Here is a 13,172-nt window from a genome sequence, read left to right on the forward strand (position 1 = left end):
AAATATACTGGTTGTTCGAAGAAAGTAGATAATCAATGAGTCTTACTATAATCAGGAACGGTACGTGGATAACACGAACCATCAGTCATTGTACAAATATCGAGGACAATATTTAGCTGTGTATAATAATATTTGGGTTCTGAAATGAAATAGGGTTTAGCGTACTACTCTTCTGCTCCGACTGGGATAATGAAGACGGGAATACGCCATACAGTGTGCTATGCTGGGGCGAGACCCTTTATACCCCCCCCATCCTCCCTTTCTTACACTAGTCATATCTAAATGATTAACTAGCCGATTACGATAAAGCGGAAACTTATGTACATACTTACATAAGCTTCAAGGGAACAATACAAATTCATTCATAATTGCCCATTTCGGCGCACCGGCTCCCCCCCCCCCACCCCGCTCGCCAGACCTGGTGCTATGGGGGAAGTTTTGCCCGGCCTACTCTTATATCGAATTCCAGCTATCAAAGGTTCTTTTACGTGTATGCCAATGTGTACGTGATGCCTCGGTTTTCATCCCATCCGAACAACGATACGTTGTCTCTTGCCAGGTCCTCCGTCCTACGGCGGAAAACCACGATGAAACTTCTCGATCTACTCGGGGATCGAACCCGGTAGGACAGGCGACCCCACTCCTTGTCACGTACAACCGATGACTCGAAACCACGTCAGTTGACTCAATGACAGACCGTATGATACAGTGCGCACGTGCTTACAATTTGGCCCTCCATCCAACTGAAATTTTGAAAAGGTGGCGTAATACCAACATGGAGGAACTATAGCTTACACTGGATAAACTAGTTATAAAAACCCACAGACGGGGTGATATATAGATGAGTCAGTTTAATTGAATAAAAATCCGGGAAGAAATGCAGGTTGTAACAAACCATCTTGTTTTACATATGAGCATGATAAAAACACAAACAGGGGTCAAGTTACATATCAACGTGGTGCTTATCATGACCAAATATGCGTTTGGATAATTATTAGGAGATATTTCAAAATAAAAATGGCTTGCATTATGAAATGAATGCAGGCAATTATACAATTTGTTTTATAAAATCTTTTAAATTTGGGGAGCTATTGTCAAACAAAACGATTTAATAGGACCGTTTTGTCAAAATTTCAATTCTTCATAATTGTTTCAATTTTTCTATGAAATCATTTATATTTTGGATAATATGATGTTTAGAATATACATATTTATAACATATCATTCCGTGTCGGTTACTTAGGACGCTATTGTATATGGAACTCGCTTGGGTATAACCCGTGTAAACAGGGGGCTACAGTAAGAACCAAATTGCAGTTTCTGAAAATATCACCTCATCTCAAGACCGTTCCCTTTACATCATTGTAATCACAACTATCCCCTTCTGATTTTTCGTCCACATAGCCAAATGAAGCTAATTTGCTTTACCGGGCGAGGTATACGAGAAAATATGTTGGTTTGCTAGACACTCTCTACAATTAAAGATACATTAGTTAAGAGTTTAATAAAGAGTTGGCCAGTCTTGGTATAATAAATCAAAAATAGATGAACGGAGGTGTCACTGTTGGAAGTGTGATTGACAGAAGATAACTCCACCCACATATTCTCGGTTATCAAGTACATTCTAGTGGCTATGGTACCCTCGCTTTGTAGGCCTTTCAAAACCAGTTTCCGGTGGTGACGTCTGTGACAAACGGCAAACGTTATCTTGGTCGGCCTCGGCTATTTCTTGATTTAATTTCAAATGGACTACTATTTAAATCCAAGCTGTTTCCAAGCCATCTGAGGGTCTACAGAGTTGATTTTGAGCTTGTCATGTAAATAAAGGTCTAATTAATAATTTCTATAACATCTGAAACCTAAATAAAGACTTGCAATAGGCTCTTACATCTTGTATGTTTAAATAACCATGTTCTTTCTTTTTTTTTCAGTATAGATATTGTGCCGAAGGTTGTTGTATACATGAGTACTGTGCCTACCATTCTATCTGTTATCCAAAGATTCACTGTGAACTCGGTTGTCCAGACGGAACCTGTATTAATGACATATGTATGCCGTATGTAAAATGCAACTCTAGTACAGAATGTAAAATGGCCCACATCTGTACGTATCATCATAATTTGGGTTATGACACATGCCAATACAACTTGGAAATTGGCACCACACTATGTATTGATAAATTTGGACAACCACTTCTCAAGCCAGAAAATTAATGAAACGCTTTTTTTTTACCATGGTCTTACAATGGGATCCACGATATAAAGGACTACGGCGAGGGAAGGAGTGGGTCGCTGCGCTTTGCTTGATATACCGGTGAAATCAAAGTGATGACTCCATTTATGAGTACTGTATATTCGACCTATTATTTCAATTAGTAAATTACAATCTGATAAAAACACAGACCCAATGAAACGGTCTGTTGCAGCGAGTTCTTGACGTGCGATGCACGGAACTATGGGTATGCTACTAGAAACACCAAAGCTGATTGGGTAATCAAATGTCTGACGTCATAGGGTCAATAAAGGCCCATATGACTCCAGACGCGACCTCCCACTACAACTGGACAGAAAGTATTTTTTAAAAAAAACGAAACGAAATATAGATCTGTATTTTAATCAGATTGGTGGAATCAAAGTGATGACTCCATTTCGGTTAGTAAAAGACCAAATAGTACATTTCAACGGAAGTAAACGAATATAAACAAAATTGTTGCTGTATAATTTCTTGGCAGCTATGACAATGTTTATTTTGTTTAAGTGGCATTTAGTAACTGGAGGAGAATAACACATGACACAATTATATGGAATACAAGTTACTTGAAGAGTTTATTTCAGCGACGTTTCGACGAGGGTTCTCCCGTCTTTATCAAGCAAAGAATGACAACCATAGGACGATGAAGATAGATATATATATATATATATACATACAAAACATGGAACAATGACAAACATTTATATACCGTCAGAGATAATTATTTAGAAACCATCAATGTTCTCTGGAGATTGATGTCTCGCCTAACAACCTGGGAAGATGAGAGTGTTTAAGTGGTCGGAGAACAAATGTTTTGAGAGCACTCAGCTGATTTACGTTTATGATCACATGTAATATTAAATCATTGTTTCCCATTTTGCATAGTCTCTATCACCCAGAAAAATATTCTACGAACGTTGAAGACTAGGAGGTTTTGGGTGACCGAGTCTACATTGTGACATTAACACAGAAATTTTCAGATGGGATGTTATACAGGTTTAAGGTGCAATGGATACCTTTGTGAATTTCACAAACATTTCGGGGTATTGGGATTGTTTTTGTTTATGTGGTGCAGTTTTGGCATATTTTAATTGTAAATCAGTAGCAAAATATTTATTTTGAAGTGTTTGACTGACTGCCAATATTAAATAATCTGCTATGTCTTTTCCATTGATTAAATGTCAAATGATAAAGTCAAACTACCTCTAAAGATGAAGTCACGTGTAAAAAGTCACATGTAAGTTGTCGAACGACAAATGTTTCATTGCCTAATGCTATTTAATTATTATCTGTAACTTCCTCTCAACGTACAGTTGCACTTAGTAACGAAATAAAATGAAATGGGGTTAATTGTCCTACGGTTCTGTGCCTATACTGGGCTAATGAAGACGGGCATACGCCATACAGTGTGCTACGAAGGAAATTTTTCCCGGACTGCGGCACTATGGCCTACTGTTATATCGAATTGCAACTGCCAAGGGATCTTTTACATGCACGCCAATGTATACAAGGGTCTCGGTTTTTTGTCCCATCCGAGCACTTAGTAATCTCTCATATCTTTTTTACACTTTCCACATAGCATCATTTCGTGGTTTCGGAAGCAGTCAAATACGATCGAAGGTCCACATAGGAGAAAATCAAGCGGCCCAGGTGGAATTTTGGTGTCCAGCTTACCATTATATGGATTATTCAGAATTTCAACAAGTTCCGTTAGTCACTTTTAGATTTACCACCCTTGCTCTCCCCGATGAAGAGGCCTAGAAATTCTTGGCCATAACAAACACAATGGCGACCTCCTAAGACATAACGAGGCCACAAGCGCATCAGCGCATGCGCGAATTACGTTTCAGACGACTTATTTGCCCCGAAATCAACACAGGCATTCGCCTTATTTGTAAACGGCATTGCCTGAGTAACTTCGGTGGCGAATACTTCGGCCGAACTATTGGTGAGTCTTGATTAACAAGTGACGTTGCTGTAATAATAAACAGTCTTAAAGTCAAAACTTCAAACAACTATGTCATTTGAATGAAATTTTCAATATATCAATTTTGAATTATTTAGTTTTGAACTATTATAACAAGAACGTACAACTCTATCTAAATCTTACATATTGTAGTCCAATCTTTAAATTAGTAGAGTAGACATTTTAACGGATTTTGAATAGCGTTTCTTAGTATCTATTACCTTTCGTCTTTCAATCAATCAAGATTATAATCCGACTCTCTGGGCAGATTCTGGTACCTGGCGCCGAACTGTCAAAACGGCCATTGATTGACGAAGTTTATGTGAAGAGTGTCGATTCTTCTTAGGTCGATATTGAAGGGGAGGTAATTACAGTTTATATTATTTGGAGTCAGCGCACCAAAACGTAAGTACAATAACAACCCTGTTTGTCTTGTCTTAATCGTTTAAGTTGTCGCTTAAACTTCTAATTCCGTATTTCTCTAATAAATGATACTCTTCTTCTGTTCTGGGGTTTAACGTCCTATTTTCTGTTCCGACGGAAAGGTTAGGCCTACATCTATTTCATAAGGCCAACTTCAAGTTTGGTCAAAGGTCACGAGATGTAAACAGGGCTAGCGCTAATCCCAACCTTAACCCTGACCCTAACCCTGGACCTAGCCCTAACGCCTACCTTATTAACCCTAATCTACAATCTCTCCAAACATCAGCGACCTTGGCGAAAATTGAGTTGGCCTTAAGAAGTAGATCTAGCCCCGACTGAACCACTGATAAGGGGAAATTACTCCGGAAAGTACCGGTGAACTTCTTAGTCAACCCTGGACCACCTTGTTAACTAAGCGCTAAATATTGTGCACTGACAGACCAAGCAAAGCAATATGAAAGACAATTCTTCTTTTAAGATGTGTATACATTTTATGTTTACGTGCGTGTCTGGGGAGTGGTTGGGGGTTAGGGGTGTTGCGCACACCCCTGACTCCTCTCCTCTTTATCCGCGCATGCAGTTGGTCAATTATTTTCTGATTTACGTACAGCGGTAATCTGATTTCATAAAAATGGGGCATAACTCTGGTAGTTTTATGTGAAAATTGTTGATTTTAAATCAATAAGAGAAGTGAATATGGCCGACAATACACCCGCATCGTCGAGTAATACCTGTTCAACAGTAAAATCAAATATCTAGATAATATAAGCCTCCAAAATAAAATTACTCGCATAGATACTCCACCCCATCGCGAGAAAGAGAAATGGGGTTTAACGTCCACTAGACCCAAACTAGGTCATTTCGCTACTAAGATATGGTTCAATTTTATTTCAATAAATCGCTTAGTGTTGGGGTCGTTGGCAGTGGGAGGAAACCGGAGGACCCGGAGAAAACCCACGAGGTTTGACAGGCGAACCTATTTCTTGCCACGTACAACCGGGGAATCGAAACCACACCAGTTGACTTAATGACAGACCTTATGATTCAACGTGCACGCGTTAAACCACTAGACCACCCCTTATAATACTTGCAGAAGATATTTGTATACGCTTATTATATTGTGTAGTCATATTTCTTTATACCAAATACTTGATTTGGATGAAATTTTTATTTATAAAATAACACCTTGCTTTGAAATGAAATGAAATGTGGTTTAACGTTCTACGGGGCTAATGAAGATGGGCATAGTGTGCAATGGGGGAAATTTTACCCGGGCAGCGGCACTATGGTCTAATCTTATATCGAAATCCAACTGCCAAGGGATCTTTTACGTGCAAGCCAATGTATACACGGGACCTCGGGTTTTCGTTCCATCCTAGCGACTACACAGCTGTCCTTGGCAGGCCCTCCGTCCTGCACCACTGACAAGGAAAAACCACGTCGGAAAATCCCGATGAATTTTCTCGGCCAATGCACGGATCGAACACGCGTAGGGCGTCCACCCTAGGTCTTTAGGCGAGGACCTAGGAGCCGTCAAGGCCCCGGAAGCTCTTGGGGGTCTAGATCGTCGGGGACGCTTTCTGAGCGATTTCTGGCTAATAGTAATAAAGTAACTCAGCATCAAAGTGAAATTTTATTTCTTTTCTAATTCCCTTACCATGAAAACAAAGTCGATGGTGGCTCCCTGACAACTTGCTTTAAAACCTATTTTATTTCTTGTATTAATTATTGATTATTATCCAAAGAAGATTTCTATAGAAACATATGGACACTGTATAATCAATAACGGAGTATAGCGATTAGTATAATTATAGCTATACCAGATGACATATTTTTATAAGCCCAACCGGCTCAACTCCTCGGCCACACGCATCTTTTTTCTATAATGACAAATTGATGACCGGTCTGTATCTACATATATTCTCTGATCATTATGCTAATGGGCGACTTTAATTCATTTATCCTATTATTTATTCTTGAGTATAAAAGGACGGAAATTAATCCATTGATTCAAACTCTTCTTTAGTTTTACATGAGCGTTATAATACTCCAACGGTAAATCCCTTTGATGTTTGGGGTATATTCTATGCCCGGAATAACTTACGGTCTGAAAGTCGGGGGCGGCTTTGAATATCCATATACAGAGTTATTCTTCTAAAAGTTTTTCTTTAAACCTGTAACGGGCTATTCTTCCAGGATAGGTTTTTTTTTACCATAAGAAAACATGATATAAGGTTTTTTCTTACTGGAATTCTGTGATATTCTCATGTAAACATAGACGGTTTATGTACAGGATAAAGCACGAGATTGTCGAGGTTATCCTAGGAAAAGAAGGACTTTAGAAAATAACCCGAGAAAAAGAAAAAATAGTACAGTTCTTCCCAACTAAAGAAATGCATTCATTGACAAAGGTCCCTTCAAAGACGATATGTTATATGATACCCTGTGCAATGAATAATACATAATTAAAAGTGCCCAGAATTTAAAAACTTCACATTGCTTAAATCGATAAGTTTGAAGTTATTAATTCTAATTTGAAGTCAGAGATGCGGAGCACTAGATGATTACCCGAGTTAGATTACTTGTTTTTATCTCATTTTATTAGACCCCCTTCCTTCTATACTGACGGCGGATTGGATGGCTGAATGGTTAGCGTGCGCGCGTTGTATCATAAAGTCTGTCATTGAGTCGACTGGCGTGGTTTCGAATCCCCGGATGTACGTGACAAGGAGTAGGGTCGCCTGTTCAACATCGTGGGTTTTCTCCGGGTCCTCCGGTTTCCTCCAACTGCTAAAGACCCCTATGCGCAAGTGAATTATTGAAATAAAATTAAACCATATGTTAGTCCCGAAATGACCTAGTTGTGTCGAGTGGACGTTAAACCTCCTCTCTCTCTCTCTCTCTCTCTCTCTCTCTCTACTCATCCTTTTTGACTATAAATAATATATATCTAAAGAATGTCAGCCTTGTTGTATAATACCCATGGTTTAATGATATCAATGATCTGATGGGTGTCGCATTATGACACCACTTATACTCATCATCTGTAAATATGACAATAAACCTTCCCTTGAGGTGATTTTCTAAATTGTGGGTGTCCCTATGAACAAAATCGCACTTTTTTATGAATTACACTCATGATCTGTCGATATGACAATAAATTGTCCCTTGGGGTGTTTTTCTGAATTGTAGGTATCTCTATGAACAAAATTGTCTTATGAATTATTTAAATATATAAACTGAATTTCATTAGACCTTAAGCCCTGGTGCAGATCATCGATAGTTTATGTCTTTATAATGCCACTGGCTGTATCATTATTAAAATAGCCAAGTTATACATCTATGTAATTATGGGGATTACATCATAAATCTCTTTAAACGGAATGATGACAGCTATATAGTATAACAGTATCTAAATCTCTTTACAATCAAATTGAAAGTACGGTGGAGTTATATAATTAATGATCAATGATTTATATGTACCTATAGGCTCAGTAAGTTATAGAAATCTCTCAGGTCCTGCGATAAACGCACTTAATAGTGTCAGAGTGGGAAGTCGTATATTAAGTTCTTCGTTTCCTTCCTTGTTGGATTTAACAGCTAATGCAGAACTTAACGGAGAACGTTAGGCGGCACCCCATGAACAAACTTTGCGGCTTAAAAAAGATCGGGATAGAAAACTAGCAGGCTTTCTTATTGATTGGGGTCTGTAACAGCTGAATGTGACGTATCTTCCTACATTTGCTCTGTGTGTAGCAGTCAGTCTACAGTACATTTTGCCTTGTATCAACGAAGCCTATTGATTTTGTGTGTGGCTTGCCATAACGTTGGCCGCGGTTAACGTTTATAATACTAGAAGTCTTTTCAATAACAAGCCGAGTGTGGATTTTACAAGATGCTTTCTTTTTGATGGCATTCGATTGGAGAACATAATATCACAGACATGAAAATGACATCGCTACACGAAGCCTTATCAAGGTCAGTAAATACTCGATTTATCCAAATTTATCTTTGCTTTGGGGATGTTATAAGACGGAAGATAACGGTAAATGGATGCATTGTGAGGCTTCCTCCATTTTTAAATGCTCTCCCTTTTAATTAATCAATGTACTTATTCCTGAAATATTAATGGAATAAATAATTAAATGGGATCAACGTTCTGATATGATGTTATTTTGTTGGGTTTTTTTTTAAAACTTAACTGACTCAAATTTCATCATATATTCTTAAAATTTACATGTCAGTGTGTCCTTAGAATATGTATTTAACTACAGATGTTGGCTTTTAGTAATTTGATATTTTGAAATTGTAAAATAGGATATTTTTATTGTGTTTTATGGTTATATTTGAGACAATGGACGTTTTAAGCACACACTAACATCAGCGGGCTGGGATAACCCCAAGGATGAGTCAAATTCCTTCCTTTGTACTTGCATCGTTTGTGTCTTTGTTTAGGCAAAGCTGTAATGTTTGGCATCCAATGGGACAGAATTAACACATCGGAGACATGAAACTATTGAAATACAAGTAATACACCCCTTTCTCCTTAAAGCAGCAGTATAGCTAAAGTGCTAGATATTTTAGTCGTAGAACAAACTTCATATTGTGATCTGTATGCCTGAAATACGTCATCCTTTAAAAGTATAATTGTTTAGATAAACTAAAAGCAAATATTGTATTTCGACATCTATTTAAATAAAACAAAGTAAACATTTACACATATAAAAACAAAAGCGATAATCTTCTTAGTTTGTATTTACGGTATAAACCCTCTCTTTAAAATTCAATGACGTCTTCATATGTAAATAATTTTAATTAAATCATCCCCAATATCATATTCAATGTATTGGACATTAAAATTCAGCGACGCCTTCATATGTAAATAATTTTAATTAAATCATCCCCAATATCATATTCAATGTATTGGACGTTAAAATTCAGTGACGTCTTCATATGTAAATAATTGGAATTAAGTCATCCCCAATATCATATACAATGTATTTATTGGGAGTTAAAATTTTAATAAACAACAACAACAACAAAGAAAAGAGAATGGTGATTATTGGCACATGCATCACCATGTACAATAGATAAAAGAATATTCATTTTTGCCTCGAGCATCTAGTCACACCAGGCATAAAAAATGACAAGACAAATAAATAATATGTCCATATATTTGACCGTCAGAAGTCGTGCATTTAACAGAAGAGATTTTGGTCTATTAATAATATACGGTGAGTTCCTGGGTTTTATAATTACTGCTAGGAAAATGTCTTTATTGTATATGTATCTCGGGGCCATGTTACTGAATTGGTCCGTCCATTGATTTGCGGACCACTTCAATGAGTCATATAAAGCTTTAGTGTAATAAAAGGAAATCAAGTGTAGACAATATGAGTTATTATCCTGCACCACTGAATCTTCTTATCGCCCTAATTCTGTATTCTCAATTAGAGAAATGTCTTCTTAACTACCGTCACAAATACTTTATGGCCAAAGAAAAAAGACCTTTTCTTCTGACAGATTGCATCGCCGTTATAAGTCAATCGATTTTTTCGTACATTCGTCGCAATAAGCATTACAAAAACAACCTTTAAAGTCCTGTATTTCTTTCATTAGAGGAATTTTTATATATTTATATTCGTCGTTTGTACGTGACAAGGAGTAGGGTCGCTTGTCCAACCACGTGGATTTTCTCTGGGTCCTCCGGTTTCCTCCCACTGCTAAACGCGCAAGTGATTTATTGAAATAAAATTGAACCATATGTTAGTCCCGAAATGACCTAGTTCGTGTCGAGTGGACGTTAACCCCCACCTCTCTCTCTCTCTCTCTCTCTCTCTCAAGAAACTTTATAATAGTAGGCTAAATAAAAAAGATGTAAAAGTATAGTATATCAAAGATGAATATTAATTAATAATAAACAACTTTCTCGTAGAATGTTTCACAAAGGCAATGCAACATGACGAATCGTGTTCTGCTGTTATAAAGAACCGATGCCCTTTCACTCTAGTCGAATGCACAAAAACCGCATCAAACAACGACTGTAAATTGAAACATAGCTTCCCTTTTGTTTTTGAAAAATGCTATTTAGGCCAATGTTTCCATTATGATCGGTTGTGAAAGTTATCTGATCGACGGTGTTGTAGGCACGCCTCCATTCCATGTCCTGGTGTATATGTATGAAATATTAAATCACAAATAAATGTTATTATTTGATGGACACATATATAACAACAGAACGCAAATTTCAAACACATAATTCTCAATACTTAAATATATCAGATTCGTCGGTTCGCAAGAAACGCGACGAATATATATTATGAGCCCATGACCACCAGAGACGGATATGGGTGTATAGTTTCTGTTAAACTGTGGAACTTGCTTGTAATAAGTGCATAAGGGACTATAGTTTTCCATGATATTTTGAAATCATTTGGCCATCTGTTCAAGATCTTAAATGCTTTGAGCTGTGTTTGAAAGTCTGTCCTGATATCAACCATTCATTCTCTGGGCCTTAGATGCAACATCATTGAAACCTATAACGGTTTCAAAATAATCTCCATTCACCATTTAAGGCAGCTCTTTTGTGGACGGTTAGGGAGAAAATTAGGTCTTTATCATATTACTGATTATCCCAACAAACGACTCTATCCGATCGTGTTTTCACCAAGTGTTTGATAATGGCTATATCATTACATCAACAAGGAACACGTAGAATAACGTTTTTACGCTTGGTTTCATTACAGAAGATACGCTCGTAATATGATTATTTCCTGAGCTAACTTTCAACTTGAATTGTTGTTGGTTTGCTGATAATTCAGTTATATTAATGAATCATAACAAATCAAATTGTTTCCACTATAAATAGTCATTCTAAAGAAACTTGTTGTTAAGATAACTCGTTTTAAAATAATTATTAATATTAATAGCGATTTAATAGCTTACGTGACCTACACGTGACCTACACGAATTGTTTCCTTGCTTTTAGATTGATGAGATTCGACATGCGCATTTATCCTATGCTTGGAGTTTTGAATTACAAATTGATTTGATGGGGAAAAGTAATCACCAAAAATATCTATTTGTATAATATTAATGATATTAAAGCAATTAAAGTAGCTAAGTCTTTAACTCAATATCATCCACAGTCTTCCACATTAAAAACGCGAATTATTTGTCAATTTAAATTAATATGGATGTTGTGATCTTACCAGGAAAAGATGGGCTTCTGATATCCAATATTTAAGACAAAATAAACATTTTAGCATTGGTACACGAATCGTGTACCAGAATGCGTTTCACCGCCTTTTGTAACTAGGGGCTCGAAGAACGAGGCTAGACATATTTCACAAGTCATGTCAAATGGTGACGCCGTATACTTATCTGGAGAGCATGTGCAATAAATACTATCGGTGAAGACTGGAATAACCAGACGCTGGAGATTGCCATTCGATTGAGACTTCTCGCGTATTTCGCCGAACAAAACTGATTTGATTGAATGTAAATCAGTTAATACGCATTCATATGTGCGTTGCGACCCATTTATGTCAATTTCTAGCTCCCGAATATTAGCGATTTAGCCCCTTTAAACTATCATAAAGATTCAAATTAAAAAATATGCTGTCTTTACGAAGTGTATACAGCGATTAATCATTCTATAAGATCCCTTTTACAATCTTGGGGGCGGGGGGTGGATGGTCGAATGGTTAGCACGTGCACGCTGTATCATAAGGCCTGTCATTGAGTCAACTGGCGTGGTTTCGAATCCCCGGTTGTACGTGACAAGGAGTAGGGTCTTCCGGTTTCCTCCCTTTGCTAAATACCCCGCCCCCCCCCCCTCTCTCTCTCTCTCTCTCTCTCTCTTTATAATCTTGAATTTTATACAGACCTACAAAGGAATGTATAAATAGTCATCTATAAGAAATTGTATAAGCTTATGACTTGAATTAAATTTGGTTAATGGGTAAATAATTGTTTGCTGGTATACATATAGTTAAAGAGAATTATATTGATATTTATTTAATGATCAGATAGTCTTTTTAAACATTCTTCTCGAGGTGCATACAGATGGTGGCGATAAAGAGCGATGCTCTAATAAAGACGTTCTATAGGTTGAGAATAAGATAGAATCTGTCGAGATAAATAATTCATTATTAAAAAAATTGAATCTATCGAGATATAAACTTCATTATTAAATAGCTTATAAAATGGTACTACAGTACTATCTTCATAAAGTTACCATAAAGCTGTTATTCAATCCTCAAGTTGATATTCATCAATCTTATTAATTTGAAAAAAAAAGAAAGGCAATTTAGAATAGTAAACACTATTTGAATAGATTTCATTTCACAAGTTCTTAAGATATGAAGTTTGTACTGAACGTTCACAAACATATATAAAAATGGCGGCATTTATACGACATTACATTCTACTTTAGTATTTTTGTTCTTTAATTTTAGAAGAAAACCAAATACGACAAATTTGTCCTTCATGTAATTTAAAATACATGTATTGCATTATGCTGTTATACGTC

The 13,172-nt window shown here is 36.8% G+C and overlaps 1 protein-coding gene across 1 annotated transcript in view; it reads left to right on the forward strand.

Annotated features, from left to right (window-relative positions):
• The first annotated feature begins 8,200 nt into the window (after positions 1 to 8,200).
• LOC126812041 (uncharacterized) overlaps positions 8,201 to 13,172 on the forward strand; it is a 42,096-nt gene continuing 37,124 nt past the window's right edge. The window contains exon 1 of the mRNA XM_050538213.2: positions 8,201 to 8,617. The gene's annotated coding sequence lies outside the window, so the exon portion shown is untranslated. The remainder of the gene's footprint in view (positions 8,618 to 13,172) is intronic.

Source organism: Patella vulgata, chromosome 2 (genome assembly GCF_932274485.2).
Source record: "Patella vulgata chromosome 2, xgPatVulg1.2, whole genome shotgun sequence".
Lineage (NCBI taxonomy): Eukaryota > Metazoa > Mollusca > Gastropoda > Patellidae > Patella > Patella vulgata.